This window comes from Cygnus olor, chromosome 3, assembly GCF_009769625.2.
Source record: "Cygnus olor isolate bCygOlo1 chromosome 3, bCygOlo1.pri.v2, whole genome shotgun sequence".
Taxonomy (NCBI): Eukaryota; Metazoa; Chordata; class Aves; order Anseriformes; family Anatidae; genus Cygnus; species Cygnus olor.
In genome coordinates this window covers 42,780,353-42,801,740 of record NC_049171.1, presented here as the reverse complement: position 1 = coordinate 42,801,740, position 21,388 = coordinate 42,780,353, and the positions used below count along the sequence as shown (strand labels likewise).

The window sequence follows — 21,388 nt, the reverse complement described above, 5'->3', positions numbered from 1 at the left end:
TATACATATATTTAATATCTTCTGTCTTCTCTAACCTTTGTTGAATGCAATTCTAGCACCTTGACGTGCAAAACAGAACCAAAGTAAGCAATTCTTTGCAAAATATTTTAGTCAGGTTAGAGCTGATGAGACTCTCCTACATTGTGGAGGGTATCTGCACAGTATCTAATGAGTGTTTTAATTACAGGGACTTTATCAGTGGTTTTAAATTTAAGAGAAATTTTGACAATACTTTAAGCTTATAAAGATCTTTTCACATCGCTTTTTATATTTGTAAGTTATCTAACGCAGAATGTGAAATAAAATAGTATGGCAATCGATGTCAAGAGTTTAATATTTTGGATTTTATTCACTGTCTATCATTCAAGAGTTACACTTTGAAGAAGTGCATTCCAGTGTGGTACCTCCTCGGTAGCCTTTTCCATAGCTACAATTTTCCTACTGTGCTGCCAAGCATCTGCATATTAATCAGTAACGGCATTTAATGAGAAGAAGCACTCCAAAGTAACACACTTAACTCACTGTCTTTATTCACTGTATCATAGTAAAAACGTACACTTATGCCAAAGGGAAGTTATGCCTTTAAACTGCAACTATAAATTGCAACTAACATGCTGAAGCAAGGATGTCACAGTTACACATAATTACCATTTCTACAGGAGCCTGTTTCCTGTGGTGACAGTAACATATTTAAAAGATACCATTTTCAGTCTTTGATGTCACTTTTCTCATACAAAACTGTGGTGTTTTTTTCCCCACTAAGAACCCCATTCAACAGCCCAGTCTTATCCAGTAAAGCACTTAAGCATATGCTTAGATCCCATTTATTTCAAAAGAACTTAGGCCCATGATTATGATTTTTTTCTGAAAAGGGATTGAACTTAAGTATATGTTTCAAATGCTTTGTCATATTGAAACCTAAAACAGGAGCATAAGTCCTAACTGCAGTACTACTCATGCTCCCTACTACTCAGGAATTTCAGCAACAATAAGTTTTATCAAGTTTTACAGGTTTATTTTTCCAAATAATGTTTCAGTATCATCTTGTCTTATCATGTAGCACATGCTGTAAGCTTACTACAAGCCAACAAAAAGTTTGAAAAAATATTAAGCTTAATCATATTTGAATCTTTAATACTGTACCAGTGCTCCTCATGGCTTAAAGACCATAAGCTTTAAATACCACAGAAGCTTTTTTTTCCTCATATTTAAAATGAGAATGCTAAGAAAGGTATCTGCTGCTTACACAACAGGTTGTAAATCAGAAATTCACAGAGAAGCCAGGAGAAAAACTCTTCCTATGTCTAATGCATTTCTCTTTCCATCCTTTGCTTTTTCTTATATACTGTAATAAAAAAGGTGTTTTCCTGGATGAATACTACAGGACAAAGAATACAGTTTGATTGGCTCCCTTATGCTACCAATTTTATTTCCAGCAACCTAGCCATAAACAGTGCCCAGATTGCACAGCAAGGGAAACCATCACTTATTCCCCTTGTAATAAATACCTCCACATTTCTCAAAAACTGGGGAAATTCTTCCTAAGCAACCCAATCATGGAAGTCACCCTTTATAGAAATACTTACTGTCCAATGCCTCGTTGTTTATTTGTTGTTGTGTTGGGTGGTTTGTTGTTTTTCAATTAACTTGATTATTATAGCAGCTTGTGGTGGTTTTAATATTTATACGCTAAGGGTGTCACACGAGGAAGGCTGTCATCATTATTCTTCCAACAGAAAACTGGGTGCAGTTTTCCTCAGAGCCCTTCAGTGATTCTTTCTCATGAATAGGGTAGACCATAATGGCTGTTGAGGAACATACAATGTGTTGCCTCTTCTTCATAAGCTCTTTACATTTTCTCTCTTAGGATAATTTGATACAGCTAGAGCACAGAACTGAAAATTCAGAAATGTATTTTCCATTTCTCACTGGGCCACAGACTTCCTATGTGGATCTTGAACAAATTGTTTTACTTATTCTACTTCTGCCATTCACATCTGAAATGCAGAGATAAAAGCAACAGGAGCACTTCAAGACTTATTTCATTAAAATTGGCAAAGAACTTACAGGTCAATGAATGGAGGCTGCTGTAGATTAACGTATTAAAAGTTTTCGTATTTTATTTGTGATTGATTTTTGATTTGTGATTGATTTTAATTGATGTAAGATGCTTCCAAAATAGAAGCAAAAGAAAAATTTAACACTATGTCATTGGTATAGATGTCCAGTTTTATAGACCAGTAACTGTAACTGAAAGATACGAACAGGTTTCCTCTATTTGGAGTGTATACCCAAGTACTAACATACACTTCGGGAATAACCTTCTTCAGATGGAAAGTTAAAATGAAGCTAAATGCAATATAAACACTAATACACACACATTACATATAGAAAATATGTGCATGGAGGTACTAGTTGAAAGAAAGAAAAGCATTTCCTTGATTGTTACAAGGACATAATTCTTCAAGCTCAAAGATAAACGTTGTAGAAATGCTCTGAAAATAAATGCTTGTAATTAACTAATATAAGATTTTATATAAGATCCTTTGTTTAAAACATGTCTTCATGTTAATGTACTGTGGTTAAAACAAAATAAAATAGGTAGCATAGGAAGAAAAGACGTATTTGTATTTTTAAAAATAATAAAATCTGCTTTATTCCAATGGCATTTTTCCTCATTTTTTTTCCTTTTAAAAATAGAAATTCCATTTTCCTGTCTGAATTCAAAATGATTGACTGGAGCACAATATTAAGTAATAAATAAAACACTCCCAGTGCCTGAAAGACTCCTGAATAAAGAGAAAATTATTTTTGGATTTTCCTTCTGATCAGATATGAAATATTCTGAAACGCCACCTCTATAATTTGATAAAAAGCTTGATATCCCCAAATGAAAATAGGATTCAGCACTTTCATTTTTCTGTCTCTAAAGGAACCTCTAGGTAAACTGATTTTAAAAAAATGAAAATCTCAAGCATAAAGGTGGGAGTAATGAAGCAAGTTTAAATATGCGCTGACCTTTGAAATGAACTGCATTCCATGTTGTTTGGCCAAGAAGCTGGCTGTGTTGCTGTCTCCATCAATTTCCACAGCATGAAAGATGTGGGTTTTAGAGCTGCCCTGCTCTCTGGTGGATGTTGATAGGCATCGCTGCAAATACACCAGTGCTGATAGTAACAGCCATATGTTCATTGCTCTGAAATATTAAAAAGAAATCCACAAGGGATAAAAGTGTAAGCATCTTCTTTTGTTGTTGCTGTTCACCATAAGAATTTACCCAGAGGTGGCTGCATTTTATTTTCGCCTTCTTTGGTTAAAAAATAAAATCCTACAATGTTTTATTTAGTAGCAATATTAAAATAAAAAGAAGAAAGCAAAAAGAATTGTATTATTTTTGGAAGCTAAGAGTATTATGCTGTTTGACAGCATCTAAAAGCAAAGTAATATTATGTGATATGATTTTATTCACAAATTCACACACAAATTCAGAAACTAAAATGTACCCTATTATGCACTTTTAGCTATATAATTATCTCATTTGTCCTCTCTGGTTTTATTATCTAAGTTTCACTAGTTTTATTCATTAGTGATTTGCTAATCTGAAGCTGTTCACTAGACCTGAAGGTCAAATGGCATTCTTTTAAAAATTTCAGTATTTGATATCAAAATGGAAGATTACTACTTGAGTAGTTTTAATAACAACCTAAACAATCTAAATATTTGTACCTGTTCTTAATATTTCCTTTTTTATTATATATCAGTAATATATCCTATTAGATATCCGTGTAAAAGAGAATCTTATGATCTAATCATATATTGCCTAATGAATGATAGAAAGATGGCAAGGTCAAGATTATACATTTGAGAAGTACCGCAGGTACCTTAATTAAGCAATATTCATACCTGGCTGAAAATTTATTCTGTACATGCTAACATTTAGGCACTAGATCCTGGCTTTAAAAATATGACAGTAGCAAGTAACAAAATCATCCTAAGTGACATCCTGATGTTTCAACTGCGATGAAACAAGGGTAACATTTAAGTAGATGTGCTATTAGTTGAAAACAGTGGTAGAACTCCAACTAACTTTTCTGGATATATTCCCACTCTTTTATGTATGTGTAAAGATCTGCACGCTACCAGAATTGAAGTATTAACATTAAAATGGACGAGATAATACAGTTTTGCATGTTATAGGTGGTCATGTTCATTTACATGCTTGCAATGTTTGCAGTAATTATTATTCAAATAGTCTTTTAAAATAGCAGTTAGAAACTATGAGGGGGACCATATAAATACGTAGAAATAAGCCATTGTATCAATCCAAACTTTGAAGATATACATCTGTCTTTACTAAGCCATATCTTCCAATTGCATCTTTCTTGGAAAATCCAGAACTAAGACAAAGCAGCCAGTGACTGAATTCGCCCCAACACAGACAGACACACACACACACACACACACACACTTACAGCTTTTTTTAATATTCAGTGCAAATTAAGGTGCAACAGAAAAAAAGTTTATCTCATATCTTACAGTCTGCAATAATATAAACCTAAGATCTTTAATAAACACTGCCAGGCCGAAAAAAATATATAGTTAACATATCTGCAGTTAAAGATATAAATCAGATCTTGACTGAGATACCAGCTAGATACTTTTGAAAAAGCCTAGTAAAGTGTATCATGTGGAATCCTTACCAACTATGTTTGAGCATTTCTGGATTCAGATTGCTACCTGAAGCATAGACAGAGCCTCACAGAGTTGAGGGATTTTTAATCCAGACATATGTAGCCTAAATTTCTAAAGTTCCTATTCAATCTTAGCTACATATATAGTAGGGACACCACTTGTCTGCCTATTGGTGGTTTTTGGAACACTGAGGATTGAGGTAGTGGGAATTGTGATTTCTTTCTTTTGTCTAACTAAGCAATCAGATTACAGCCCTATAAAATGATGCTTAATAATCAGTGGAAGGGAAAACATGAAGATTATGGAAGACTAAGTTTCAGCTTCTGCAAGTAAGGAGATGAAAATTTCACCAAGTATTGTCCAGGACAATGCATGAGGTTGAATATTTCTTGTCTTGCTGTTTCTTCTGCTAATGCAGTTCTACTTTGTATGGACTATATACTTATCTGGTGATCGAGTCAAAAAAAGAAAATTACATTACAGTTCAGTCTATTCTAAACATTATTCAGAATGTATATCAACCAAGATCTTCTAATAACAATTCTAATACAGTCTAGAGGTTCATCAACCTCTTTTTGTCTAGTTCATTGAACTATTTCACTTGGCAAACCGTCCGGGTGGACAGAGCAGTCCTTTTGTCACGATCTTTAAGAATAAACACTGGAAGAAATTCTCCAGTCAGGCACAGACAGCTTAGGGCAATGTAGTCAGTCCATGTTTACTGTAAACTGAAGTCTAGGGGGTGTACAGAGAAATTGGGACAGCAGAGAGAAGTAGAAAAAAAAATGGCATTGATAATGCAGCCCACTCTGTACAATTTGTGCAGAATAAAATATTTCCAGAACTAGCAATCAATATTACTTTACCTAGAATGCCCTGGATCGTAAGAGCATTACTTTAGGAAAAGAAAAAAATAGCGGTTTAACCCCCAACAGACAGAGGTAAAGATAGATAGTTTTCAGTAAGAAACTGACTCCACTGTGGTTTTGATAAAAATGTTTTAGAGATACTCCTTTCCTCTGTTAATTCCTTGGCATTCACTTTACTACTTTTCAAACCAAACTTTTTTCTAGTAATGACGTAGAGATTTTCAGAACTTCCTCATTTTTTTAAGCTGACAGGATTAGTAAATTTGTCCTGACCTGACTGGAGCCACTCTGCAGATGAATTTTTTGACTACCAATCAATATTAAAAAAATAAACAAAAATAAAATTACAGAAAACAAAGTATATACAGACAACACAATGCAAACATGTCTGAGAAGCATTTCTTACGTACTAGTGGCTTATGCTAACAATTACTAAAAGAGGAAAACAAAATGCTGGGTGATTAAATGAGAAAAAATATAAAAAGCAATAATCATTGAAAGCTTCTGCTATTTATATATACATTAGGAAGCTTCAGCCACAAATATAAAATTAGCCATATGTGACATCAAGACGATACTTAGAAAAACACTTGATTGACAATCTGGAGAGAAAAAAAATGCACACACACAATTTGTATAATTTTAGAAGTCAAAACATGGACCCTGTTTTTGAAAACAGATGGTAATCCTGCAAATGTATATTTTCACAGAATTCTGCTTTTAATAATTTTCCCTTCTGCAAAAATACCAATTGACAGGATTCTTGCTCCCAAGAAATTACAAATACATCCTAGAAAGTGGAATCAGTAAACAAACTCAAACACATCTTCAAAAGCAAAGTCAACAATTTAAAGAATATTTTATAGGTACAAGTACTAACTGGATACCTTCACACTAATGAGGTTGGAGGAAACCAAAGCAGGTGTAATACATCACTATTAAAAAAATTCAGACACATGGTGAGTAAAAGAGACCTAATTTTAAGAATGAAACTAGGAATTGAAGAAGTGAGGTAATCGTTTTTAAAAACAGATTTTGCAGGCAAGACAAAAGTGAGAATTTGTAATGAGGTTCTGTGAGCTAGACAGTAAAGCAACATCAGTAAAAATGCACCAAGTAATTTAGGCAAACACACTATTAACATGCATTCACATTTTAAATGATAGTTTAAAACCATTTTGTTGAACTGAAAACCCTGAGGAGGACTTCCATGCTGTCCTCTCCTGAAACGTCACAGTTGATGCAGTCTTCCATATTTCAGATTAAAAGTGTTTGGAACACTATTTCATTCACCACATGAAGAAAATACATCAATGGATGGCCTTTAATATATTGAAATAGCAAAGCAGAAATAATAGTGTGGAGATGGGGTGTCTACGACTTAATGTTTTCATTTCTTTGTGATATACAGAATGGCAGCAAAGGAAAGGAATCCACTTGTTATGGAAGCAAAGCATAATTTAAAACTTTTTTTTTTTTAATTTTAGAGCACAAGTTAAAAACATGACTCATATTGGATAGTTTTACCCCAATTACCCTGAAAACAAAGTGTATGGGGAAAACATTTTACATATTTTACCTATACATATTTTACCTTTTACATATTTTACCTATACAAAAACTTCAAGCACTACATTAAAACATTTGGATCTCACCCAATGGGGTATGGAAAAGGGACTGAAATTTGGCATGAGATGAACATTTACCCAAACTTGGACAAGATAATAAGGCTCTGAAAACTGCAGTCACAACAAGCTCAGGAGAAGCATTTATGAGTTGAAAGCTCAAAGATTCCACCTGTGCAGAGTAATTCCCAAGACCGATCCTATATTTCACCTATAATGCAGTTTTTCTATGTCCCAATCCATACAAAGAGACTGTCTCACCTATACTGTCTAAGGGAAGTACAAACTGAGGGTAAATTGCACAGAGGAGGATCTGTGCTGTGCTGATGTGTGGCTGTTAGATGGGAGAATAGACTTCAAATGACTGCTGTTCAGCGTGAGTGAAACTGGACATGAATGTGGAAGGCCTTTGACTGACTGATTAGGATGACTCATTGGGTCCTGAGCTGTCACAAAGTTGGTCGGTTCAAGTAACATGAAGTGCAACTAGGAAAAGAGGCAAGAGAGACAGTGAGTCTGGAAAGGTTTGGCATTAGATGAAGAGAGACACCTGAGTGATGTAGGGAGGGAGAGATCAGAGAAGAGGAGAACCAGAAGAAAAACAGATTGTTGAGGAACAGCTGATTGCAGAGAAACAAATATGGAAAGGAATTTCATGTGCAACTGAAATTATCTGGACAAACAGACTCAGGACAAGGATATTAACGCTGAGAGAGCAAAGGAGGAGAAAGACCAAGTGACAACAAGGAAAACTTGACCAGGCTGTAAAGATCAAAACTTCTGTACAACCTTCACATTTGCTCTTCTCCACAGCCTGAAACCAAATCCTGACTTCCAAATCTTGCCATTCCACTGAAATTGGAAAATACAAAGCCAACCAAGTGTATTAGCTCCAGCTACTGAGCAACAGGGATAGTTAAACCCTGGTACTTCAAAGAAACTGTGAGTGGATTACTTCAAATGGATTTAAGATTTTCTTCTTGGTGTGACAAATACAGTACTATTGTACAACTGAAGTTGCAGTTTTCCAAAATGAAAAACTAAGATTTTTCTATACTATACATTCTCAGTAACAGATTAGGCTTTTTTAAGAATCTATAATACAGACCTATGCTATGGCAGCACTGTTTCTATTATTAAGTGCTTATCACAACAAAGAGTATTTTGAATAACACCGAATCCTTTCAAGGTCAGCAGCAGATGATCATTGTGTTTTAAAATTACTAGTCTTGAGAGTGTTCTGTGTTTTTTATATCAGAGATTTCAATTTAAATTCTAAATATGAATAATAAATCCTACAACAAATTAGTAGCTTCCTGAAATTATTACACAATACACAATTATGTTTCTGAACTGTAGTTTTTCTATGTAGGCACATACACACCAATAAAAAAGATTATATTAACGTTTATAGTCATACAGGAAAAAAAAATGAAAAGGAAGATGTTACTCCAAATTTCTTTGGTGATTGAAGCTAAGCATGCTTTCATCGTATTAGACGGTAAATAACAGTGATTACCACCAGAAATATTTGCAAAAATTTTGAAAAAAGAATTAAATGTGAAGCAATAGTAAGTTCTCTTCAGAAGTCTCTGCTGTTTTATAAGAGAACTAGAAAGAAGAGACGAAAGGTTGAGAGTTTTTCTTTTAAATAAAAAGAACTGGCTTTCTTCCACAGAGAAAAAAATGATCACCATTAATTGTGTAGTGAGACATTATTTAGTTTTTGAGGAAACATGGCAAAGCAGCTGAATTACAAGCACCACTTTTTGAATTAAGAACAGTTCCCATACAGATTTTGTAGCATATGCTGACCAAGTCCAGTTTTGCACCAGTTTATGAAACTTGACAAGATCACAATTAAAGTTGATCTATGCTGCAGGCTACTCAGCTGCTATGTCATAATGCCGAGTCCAGATACCATACCTTCTTTTTTTCTTTCCTTTATTTTAGTGAAGTTTTATAACACTAGAAAGAGAGCCAAGATCTGAATTTATGGCATTGTTACTCCCAGATAAAAGTAAGCACCAAACCATGAGGGTGTATTCAGAAGCATCTCTTGTGATGTCTCAGACCTGCAGAGACAGTGTATTCTCTTGATTTTATTTTTATTTTTTTAACTGAAGAATCACTGAAATGAACAGTACATAACAATACACACTTCATTGTATTTTTGGCACAATATTTTGAGTTTTGGTTTGTTTGTTTGTTTTTTGCTTTTAAAATGTATTGGTACTCACAAATGCTAAAAGGACTATCATAGAAACTAACAACACTTCAGCATTTTCCAGTTTCTATCAAAACAGTAATAACTACTAAAAATCAAGTAGAGTTCAGTTACAGATACAGCCCGGAGTTTTGCAGACATCAGACATTTTCAGCAGACATCACTGAGCACCAAGAAACTTCAGAAATTAGCAAATTCTGTAGATAGAGTTAAATCTTGAAAACAGGAACATTTATCAAGTGCATTGTATTCCTGTAGTTGTTCTGGTTTTTGTTGGAAAATAAGAAACAAGGATAGTTGCACACTGCTCCTCAGCTGGACTGATATCAAAATGCTTTACTAACCACATATACAATAATGTGGGAATAATAAATAGAAAATACTAAATAAAATAAAAAAAAAACTGTTTATTAAAAGACTAAACTGCTATAAAACTTATGGAACTGAAAAGGAGGAAATACTTGTATCTAATCAGCACATTACTGTGAATTAAGTGGTATTATTCCAGCCATGTATTCTAACAGTATAAATGCAGACAGTTTATAAAAAGAGTTACTTCTAGTTGACTAAATGAAATTTTCTAGTAGACTTAATGAAATACTTGAGGGAAAAAGGACAAGCTTTCAAGCATGCAAGACTTTTCTCCAATCTAACGTGGAATTATCAGTCTTCCAAACTAAATAAAAGTTGAGATACATTGCTCTGATTTTAATTTAATCAAACTTGCCAATTAAAAAATATAATTCATAAATATGGGGTGGAGAAATAATAGAAAGGGAAATAATACATTTGTTTACTCCTACAGGACAGAGGGAGAGAGAGAAGTAATTTACTGTCTGTGCAGCACAGAAAGGTTATCCTGGGGTGGCAAAAAATATAATGTGCCATAAAACCAATGTCTCTGTTGAGTCCATGGTTTTTAGTGCCCAGTAGAGTTATGAATTTTAGTTCCAGACTTATCTTTTGAAGGTATTTTGTATGTTCCCCTTGAGCATGAGGGCTGAGAGGTCAGAGACGCAGTGGCTGTTCTGGATTAAAGCAAATGTGACACAGCTATGCAAAGTGAAATTCACAATTCAATAAGATCCTTATAGCTATCCCTACTTCAAGGTTCTGTTTAATTGCCAGGAATGGTCACTCCCAGGAATAAAACTAATGCAAAGCTCCTGCTTAAGCCTTTTTCAACAGTTAGAATAGTGTGAAATAACCTTAAACCAGTCTTTAATGATAGCTGAAAATGTCTGAACTCTATGGTGATTGGAGCATTATAGCAAATGGAAAACCTGTATCTGATATTATTAATGACTTGTTGCTCTCTACTCTGACAAAAGAGAAAAAGAAGCCAGAAAAAAATCCTTGAGAGAGTCTTTTAGCCAGCATAACTTCAATGAATTCCTTAGCTTGTTCTAAAGCACTTCCAGAATGCATATTAACCTCAAGGTCAGGAAAGAAGACTTGAACTCTTGGTTTAGGAGCACATTTTCCAGGGTATGCAGATGCATAACCACTTAATACATGTTGAAACAATAGTTTGAAGGCTCCAAGATTTCTTTACTTAAGTACCAGACATACTGGTTGCATTCAGAGAGAAGTCCAAGCTTAAGTCCTCAGAGAGATCTTCTGGTATTTCTAGTGAGTAAATTGCTGCTGCCAAGCCATATCTCAGACATACAATTTTAGAAGTTTAACTACTTAATGGGTGGTTATCTTACATTTAAAATCACCTAAATTTATGCTATCACTCAATGGATGAGTAATAATAGATAAATTAAGTGTTCTAAATTATATAGGCTGTCATGCTCGCTTCTGTGTGTGTTTCACAGTTAGTCTGTAACACAGTAGCAAAAATTCATACAAAAAGGATACAGATGTCTGAGGAGGATACCAAAGGAGAAGGAGAGCTTCTCCCCTTACCATGCTCCTTCAACAAATGAGAACAAGATTTTTTTTTTTTTAAAAAGGGTTTCAAGACACTTTTTATAGAAATGTATGTAAAATATATATGAAAGTTTATGTATGTATGAAAAATGAAATAGAATAAACAGGCAACATAGTGGAATGGCACAAATCAGGATTGGATGACAAAGAGAAAACACTTAAATGGTTGTTTCAGGCTTTAACTGTTTTTAGAAAGGGCTAGAATGAAACTTCACTTGAGGCTTAACCGTCATATCCAAAAGTATATTTTCATGAAGCTTAGCTCAATACCCAGTCTATGATGAACAGTTTAAGCACTTAGAACAAAATAATTTTGCTATTAGACCAACAAAATGCTATCTAGCCCTCTAAATAGTGAGAGCTAATTCAAGCCTCTTTCAAGGTTTTGGCTTAAATGTCAACCAAGGAATGCTTATATTTCTAGAATATCTTTCCCTTACTTTTGAGTCAATAGATTTTTGGTCTTCTCTACAGTAAAAGTCATCTAAGTCAGAGACAGCTTAACTAGTTAGAGTTGCAAATGACTACTCTCTTTCTTTTTCTTAACTAACTCAGAAACACCTGTTTCATGATAATGACGATGGTAGTACGATACTTGGCAGCCATCAAATGATTTATACCTTTGATTTACATACAGTTGTGTGTACAGTTTTCAGAAAACAGAGGCTGTGTGATATTGCAAAAATTGTCAAACTTTTTTTAATCTGTTGACAAACCTCTGCAACATACAAAGAGAATCAATTGTCACTTTCAGAACTTTTGAAATTATGTAAACTAGAAAGGAATAATGGGGGGGGGGGGGGGGGGGGGGAGGGAAAAAAAGAAACAGAGAAAGAGAGAAAGAGAAGAAGAGAGAGAAAGTAAGCAAGCATCACCATCAATATGAGGAATGTCATCTCATTGCATATTCCAAGTGAGTTGTTTTTTTTGACATCTAACTATCAAGGCAATAAATTCACATCCTAAGGCTAATAAAGAAGTAGTTGCTCAAAACCAAAGATATTTAAACATCACACTAGAATAATTTGCATCTGGTCTGATCAATAAAAAAAGTTTCCACGTATAGAATAGGTGAAAACACCATTGAGGGAAAAAAAAAAATGGAAGAGGATCATCCTGAAGCTTATGCAGGATTAGGTGATTACAGTATCATTTATCTATATTTTAAGAAATTAACTATATTCTATAGTAAAAATATAGAATGTGAATATTAAAATGTGGATGTAAAGATAGTTTTTCTGTACAAAATGTGAGGGGAAAAAAGTATCTTAAAAAAGAAACTGCTTCTTTCTTTGGAAACAACTGTGCAACAGAATTAGTGCCTCAGAGTGTTAGGCTGTTAGATACCCTGTATCAAATGGTTTGCCAAGGTCTTCTTTCCCTAAAAGATTTAACATTATTATGAAGACGAGGTCCTGAAATTACCAAAAAGGAACACTATTTGATATGCAGCTTTCTATCATCTATTTAATTTATTGGAGCAAAATAATCTTTTCTACAAACTTGACTAGCATTAGTAAGAAAATTCCAACCAGAAAAGTATCGCTTGCTTGTAAAAATAAAAATAAATAAATAAATCTTTCATTTTCTTTAATTATTTATTACTACACTTCATCCCCCTGAGAAATATTCTATACAATCTCAAAGGATAACAAAATCTGAATCTTGCCTAAAAGTGAAGTAGAGCTGGCAGTGTTTCAAAATCACCTTTAGCTCAATACTGATTTCTACAGCCAATTAAACAGTGGAATTGATGGACTCTGAGAATGCCATATGCTGCCCTCTGCTGAAAAGATGATCATTATGACATGAGGTCTTAAGGCTAGAAGGTCTGACAGAAGGGAAAAATAAGTGGAGGATCCTCTGACCTCAGGGACGTGGATAATTCCTTCAGGGAGAAAGGAAGATTAAATGCTCACCTGGGCAAAGAAAAATTTCACAGAACATATGGTGTATATAAAAATTATCTTGACAAGAACATAAGTCAGCAAATTGGTTACTAGAAATGTAACTATCGGGAATTACATTGATTATATTCAGAAATGCCTGTAAAATAGATACCTGTCAAATAGTTTAGACCTAAACTGTGACTTACTTTAAAGATATTACAATATAATGAGGAATGTCTTCCAGAGTAAAAAGATATATATATCTTTTATCCTGTCCATACTTCATTCACTGATTGTTGAATATAAATGCAGAGGTATAAATTTCAAATCCACGGTGTGAAAGTTAGCAATAATGCTGTTGCTAAATAAATAATGAAATGTTTATTTAACCCTAAATAAAACTGAGGATTACTTTTCATTTTCACAGACCCTTATATCTTAAAAAAAAAAAAAAAAAAAAAAAAAAAAAAAAAAAAAAAAAGAGAGAGAGAGAGAGATACATTTTTCTAGGGCTTACTGTACCATAGCTCAAACAACAGATACACAAGAAGTGAATAAGCATTAAAGAAACAGGCAGACTGCATGTTATGTCAAATAAAACTAGTTTTAGGTTTCATGGAGCAACAAACAGAGGATGGTATAATTGAACTTGTCGACTTAACAGTGTAAGTCTGTGGTTTTAACTGAAAGAAAAGATGAGAGAAAGATGCTTAAATATGATTATTTTAGTAATGCTTTATTCAAAGAAGTAAGGGATTCACCCTTCCTTCTAAGATAATGAATTATCCTTCCATATAGTACCATATAGTAACAACAATAACAACAAAAAAAAAAATTGTATCTCAGAGACAGTACAATCACATTTCCACTTTTATCTTCAAAACAATATGGTTCCCAGAACCACCTGAATAATTTGTAAAATGAAGACTGAAGTACTGATATAGACCATGTTTCACAGGATTTTATAAAAACAGTTGTCCATTTAGCCTAGATTTCCCCTGCTAGACTACTTTGTTATTATGAATGTATACATGAATATTATGTTAACTTTTCTATGGAATATTGCCATCTTGCTAGCATCACACATTCTCCTTGATATGGCACTGGAGGTATAATATACACCAGAAATTCATGACATGCATGTTGCTGTTTTCCTGGGATGGTTGCCATAGAAGAATCAGCACAGTTTGAATTTTGAAGGAAAATAACAGAATATACAATGGTGAAATTTCTGTTTAAATGATACACTTGATGCCTGTTTCCCATAGATTACAGGTATTAACGGGTCTTCACTATCAGCATCATAGTATGTGATTTACCTTCACCCTATCTCAACCCTCATATATCTAACCCTGTAGAAAGTGTTAAATTTCTATTAATGCTTTAAAAAATAAATAAATAAAAAGTGTCATTTTCAGTTAGGCTTTGATAATTCAGGAACATAGTTTAATTTTCATGTGCATTACTTTAATTTGAGATGATTTTGCTACGTGACCTTCAAGGGAAAAATGTTGATACATTACCAGCAGCCATGTTTGGAATACTGTCATCTTTGATCATCCTTATTTATACAGACTTGGTCAGACAAAATATTAACATATGTAATTAGGAGCTTTTACGTACATTATCAAAGGATGATACTTCTATATTAACCCAGAAAACAAGCTGTTATTGTTAAACAAGTTAATTATAAAGAACAGTGCATATAAGTGTGAGCTTGATAGGGATGAACGTCATCATAAATCATGTAACAGCAGGAACTACATAAAATATTCTAGATATTACTGTGTTACCCATAACTATAAATATCTCAGTAGAGGCATGGAAATGAAAATAGGGGAAAGAAGATGTGTTTAAACCATTTTTGTGCCCTATATCTGATGGCTCTTACACAACTTCCAGTATTCATTAGAATAGCTGCATGACTGATTTCATTTATATACTGCTTCTCAGAAGCTAGGTGAACCAGAGAATAACCAGGGAGCCCCAGTCTGCTTCAGCTCTGCAGAGGTATAGGAAACAGGACCAGTACTTGGTTATTCCAGGAAACTGCATAATAGATGAGATTTTTTTTTTTTTTTTTTTTTTTAATCAAGGAGCTAGAATGGGATTACCTATACAGGATTTTCTGTAGTTAAAATTATCACAGTTTGGGCACTTATTGAGAAGAGCATTTGCTCAAAATGCATACAAAAATAAATTTTATCAAAGTTCAAGTAACAGCACCTATTGTCATTCATCTTCATTTTTGCATAGATACATGTTATATAGATAATTTACCCTTCCACAGTGAAAATATACAATCATAGAACTAGTGAGTAGTACAAATAAGGGTTGTAAGACAAAAACAAATGGAAATCTGAAGCCAGATGATGATGATTTATTTTAATTGAACGAAAGGTACATTACAGCCAGGTCAACCAGTTTGCTCTGAAAAGAGGAGGCAAGTTAGAGTAGTGGGCAGCCTGATGAGGCATAGCTAAGTCTGTGATACCCAGAAGTGCCAGGTGGTTGCCTGGCTTCCAGATGCAGGAGAGCAGCGACCAGACAGACCCAGTGCCAAAAAGGAGCCAGTGCCAATGGACTAAGAGACTCTCGGTGGCTCAGAGAAGAGCAAGCAAAAAGTGCCAAAGGTAAATGACTGCAGGTCTGAAGGAAATTAAATACCAGAAGCTCCACAGCAGCATTCTCTGAGATGTTTTCAGTACCAACTACTGGCATGAGCAGAGAGGAAGTCTCCGTGCATGGCTGAAAAAATGACATAAGGAAGAAGGATATATTAAAAACTAGAGACAGAAAGAACCTGTACCACAGAGCTTCTACTAAAGTCAAAACAGACCTAGGCTAGTTTCACTTCAGAAATTTCAAGGCTAGAGATCTGAAATAGAAGAGCAAAACTCAAACAAAAACATTGAAGAACAATCACAATAAAGAGAGTACAGAAGAACATGAAAGTGAAACAACATACATGTTTCTACGTAAGTGTTGGAAGTTATATCAGAAGGAAGAAGACAATTCAGTGAATACTACCTCCAAAATACATATGAAAGACCAGCTGTGTTGGTGGAGTTTTATTGCTAAAATCTAAAGAAGTTTTTGAGTCAAATCAGAAAAACAGGTTATGTGAATCAGCAATTGACACAAGGGCTCAAATTGCAAAAGCAGGAAACAATAATGGGAACACTTCCTCTAAGTTCCAGAAGATAACTGGATGTCACACTGCTACATGATTATAACACTTAAATTTTAGCTCTTATAATTGCATCTAGTGGCAAAACCTGCAAAAGGAGGAGCAATTCGTGCCCTGACCATGAACAGGGGAAACAATGTGGTTCACAATATTACTTTCCAGGATCTGCTCAATGACATCAATCATCATATATTTAGATTCAACCACCTTGCAAAAATAAACAAACAAATAAAATTAAATAGTTACTCCAATGCCTGACTTCAAAACAGAAACCTATATAAAAATTAGGTTTATGAAAAAGAGATTAAATGAGACACCAAAAAAGATAGAATGCATGCAGTCATTAAGGAGACTGTTAAAAGGCCTTGTGTTAGACCGAATGCATAGCACTATCAAAAGGACCAAAAAGATGAAGAAAAAGTTACCACACCATAGTCAGGGAGACCATATAGCAAGTTATCTTTCAAGAAAATAAGTTATATTCAGATGAGTAAAATAAAAAAGATCAAAAATTCTGATAATTTGTGCAAAAATGCAGTAAGGAAGGCCAAAAGTTCAAAGAGCAACTTGCAAAAGGCAGAAAACCTAATAACAAATGCCTTTTCAACTAGATGAGGAGCAGGGAGCCTGACAAAGGGTTTGTGGGGATTAAGTTGTAAAAGGAACACTCAAAGAATATAGCAAAAAAAATAAAGTTTTAAATCCATAACCACTGTGGAAGAGCTTGAAGAGTTTTGCTTACCAGAATTTTGTTTTGCATTGAACATTTTAAGGGGTCTATCTCAAACTCAAAGTTTCTGAAAATTTTCAAAGTTCTGGAAGAAGTTCTGGAACAAAATAAGAAAACAAACAAACAAACAAAACTATCAAAGCGGAAAGTGAGAAATTCCCTGCCCAGTAATTAATACTTGCCAAAAGTTTCTAAATGATTCAAGAATAACACAACTAAATGTGTTATAAAACCTCTAACTCAGAACTAACTTCAGTCCTCTGGCCCTACAGGACTGAAAGGTAGTTACCATGACATAGATTTTTGAAAGGGATTTCACAGTAGCCCAGTGGAGAACCAGGCAAGTAAGAACAATGTCTGTGCTAAATAAAGTGCTGGTATTCTAAAAAGAGAGCCAGTGGACAAATGAATAACTCTGATGTACTAGAGAACTCTGTTACAGAAACTTATGTCCTACAGTTTTATTAACTTTTTCCAAAGGAATAAATGTGTGTATATACCAGAGAGTTTTTTTCTGATTTTCCAGTTTGCACTAACTAGGTCGTTTATCAAAGCTGCTTGAAAAAAACTAAATTGCCATGCAATTTAATCTAGGGAAATACCTGTATGAATTAATTGTGAGTAACAAGTAGAAGGCAAAGGTAACTCATTAGGTTAACCTTGGTTAACAGCTGAAATCCCACCCAGCTGCTCATTCACTCTCCTTCTTCAGGATGATGGGGCGAAATCAGGAAGAAAACCCGGGAATGAGAAAGCTTGTGGGTCAAGATAAAGACAGAGAGATTGCTTACAAATTACTGCTGCAGGAAAAACAGACTTAACTTAATCTAAATCAAAAATGTAATCACTAATTCTGGTATGGAAAACAAAACCAAACATTAAAACCCATTTCATCCCCACTTTTCTAGGCTGAACTTCATGCCTGCACTCCAGACTCCTCTATCTCCCTGAGTGGTGCAAGGGAGGATGGGGCAGGTTATGGTCAGTTCACAGTGGTTTCTTTTGACCACTACTTCCTACTCATACTTTTCCTCTGCTCCCGTGTGAGCTCTCCATGGCTTGCAGTTCCTGTCAGGAAAATCAGCTCTAGTGTGGGTTCTTCAAGGGCTGCAGGAAACATGCTCCAGTGCCTGGATTATCTCCTTCTGCTCCTCCTTCTCTGACCTTGGTTCCCTTTGTTGTTTCTCACTCTCCTGGTTCCATCCTTCTCCCTCCATCAGATATTTTCTGCCCTATCTTATATATGTTCTAAGAGAGGAATCATCAGCTTGGCTGATGGGTTCAGCTTTGGCTGGCAGTGGGTCTGTTCTGGAGCCACCTGGAACCAGCTGTGGAGGAATGCATTGTCAGTTTTCACTGTGAAAGCTGCAGAGTCCCACTGGGACTGTATATTTTGACCTGCGCTGTTTAACAGGTTCATAAATGATCTGAAAAAGGGGTGAAAGATTACAGATTTTTCTCACTTTAATAGTAAAGGCAATGGTTGTTTCAAATGTCATGGTGTGACTGCATAAAAAAGAGGCAGATGAAATTCAGCATAGACAAATAACAATTGATAGTCCAAAGGAAAAATAACTCTGGCTTTACGTATACAATGATAGACTTTGAAGTATCCTAACTCAACAGTAAGACTTTGGAGTTATACCAGATCACTCCCTGGAAATATAAGGAACATGGTTATTAAAAGTCTAAAAAAGCAAAGAGAAAAATTGCAAATTATTACGAGGGATACAAAAAAGATAATGCCACAGAATAAATCAATAGCACAGCTCCAGTCTGAATACTGTGTATAATTATGGTGGTCCTTCCTACCTCACAAAGTATGCAGTATGTGTGGAAAAGGTGTGGAAAAGGACAAACAAGGGATGAAAGTCAACACAGTTTCTGTACAAAGAGTGTCCAGGGTTCTTTAGCCTGGAAAAGTGAAGGGGACATACAGAAATCCATATATTAGAAGCAGCATTAAGAACATGAACAGGAAAGTATTTTTTTTACTGTCTCTACCAATAAAAAACAGTAGGAAACAATAGAGGACAATAGCTAACAGGAGATTTGAATCAAACAAAAAGAAGATAATTTGTCAGACATGTCATTCAATTATATCTTTGGCCACAGAATCATGGTTGCTAAAATTAACTTTAAAATTATCAGAAAAATGTATAGGGAAACAAAAATCTACCAAGGGTTATTAAAAATAAAAATCCTTAATAAAAAATCATCCTAATTCAAGAGATCTCTGAGCTCCAAATCACTTAAGACTTGAAGAGTATGCTGGGGAAGTACCCCAAAGGCTAAAAAATGTTGAAGGATGGGAATGGGGAACAAAGTCATGTTGCAGGTATAGAAGATAGTCCCACATCAGAGCACATGGGTAATAAGGCATTTAAAGTGAAAATAGCTTTTTTTTTTTTTCTTTTCTTTTTCTTTTCTTTTTCTCCATTGCCTGAAATGACTGGGCTTTTTTTTAGTTGTAATTGCAATAACAAGCTAACTGAGGCAGACATCATCAGATAACATTTTGCTTCAAATTCTCAAACTTAAGAAAGTTGTAAACAACTAAAATTAGGCCCTTAACACTACTGGCTCTATATTCACACTAGTCACATCCTTCTTTGGGAAATATTGTTCCTTTGCAAAAAATTATATGTTACTGGCACATGATACTGTCTTTTAGAAAGGTAACATTTTTTCCATAACACACACAGTAACTTTATCTTAAGCAAATCATCCCTTTTCTATCTTCACTTCAGTGCCTGTCTGTACTATTGGCATAAGCTACAAGGAAAATTCTCAGAGATGGCACACTTGTACTTCAAAAGAAGTTTAAAAGTCATGAAATCATTGTTTAAAAATTATAGCCCTGTTTTTATGTTTTTTAAAAATGCTTAAATATTTACTGTTCACCAAGAGAAAGAACACAAATGTCAAAAAAACATAAAAATCAAGAAACAGGAAATTCTATGTTTTTTAAAAGTAATCAGAAAAACTGAAAAAAAAAAAAAAAAAGACAAAAACAAACAAAACAAAAAAAACACAAAAGTCATCAGTCCTGTCTCCATGGCTAAGACACTAGGTGAGACCTCCTATGTCAAAGTGATTATTTGCTCTAGTTAAGACAAGGAATAAAAACATAAAAATATGATATTTGCTGATAAATTTCCTAACCTGGAGTTTCAAGATATTCTCCAGTACACGGCTGAATTCAAGAATCTGCTTGGCTTTACATGAAACACTTAGATATTCACACTGTCAGACAGCAAAATCACTCCCTGTCCACCTGGTAAAAGTATTCTCATACCTTTAGGCAGTAGGAAGTGTAAGTTTGTTTGTCCTGAGGCAAAGGAAGAAAGATAAGATCTCCCACAATCAGGCTGAATGCTTTAACCACTGACATCTCACACAGAATGGATATGGCAACACAACCATCATTTACATTGTCAGACCAGTCCTTCCCCTTCTTCCTTATTTTGTCTATTTTCCCCTATGGCTGCTGTTTGGATAAGCCAACCCCAAACTGTGATTTATTTAAGTAAACCAAAAGCAGAGAACCAAGACTGAATTTAAGAAAATCAGAAATGTAGCCTTGATTCTCTGTTTTTTGAAAAGAAAACCTCTCCCAGAACTAGTGGCCTAAAAAGGACTTCAGACCAAGGAACAATACAACAGTGCCCTCAGCAAGACTTATTGTAGATCTGATTTAGTGTCATCAGAGGTGACAATAGAGCTGTAAACTGCAAGCACCTAAAAGCTTACAATACAAGCTGTCAGGCAAAGAACTCCCTGCAGTTTTAAACCATCTGGATAGCTCCAAACTTATTAATTTCAGTCAAGAAAGAATGTGAATGTGGATGTATAAACAGTGGAATCTCAAGCAGGAACATAGACACTACTTAGTATCAGTTACTTCAGTATTAAAATAATGCAATCAATTTCTGCAACCACAAGGAAAAAAAATAAAATAAAAAATGCTGATAAGTAGGTAAGTATGCAGAATATGACTGTCAAAGCATTCAATAACATGACCTAAAGTGACGGAATCAAGATATTTCACCTCCTTCATATAATGTACAACAAGATTATAGTTTATAAATTTATACATAGGAAGATAAATCTCATTTCAGTCTCAAAGACAGAGGCATAACAAGAGCTGGGGGCTAGAAACTGAGGACAGGAAAACTTAGAATTAACAGCATAATTAACTATAAGGAGTACCTTATTGAAAGATACT

The 21,388-nt window shown here is 34.5% G+C and overlaps 1 long non-coding RNA gene across 1 annotated transcript in view; it reads right to left on the bottom strand.

Moving 5' to 3' along the window:
• LOC121068019 overlaps nt 1–21,388 on the bottom strand; it is a 150,067-nt gene that overhangs the window by 106,322 nt on the left and 22,357 nt on the right. Inside the window, exon 2 of the long non-coding RNA XR_005818566.1 lies at nt 3,019–3,196. This is a non-coding gene — a long non-coding RNA (uncharacterized LOC121068019). The remainder of the gene's footprint in view (nt 1–3,018; nt 3,197–21,388) is intronic.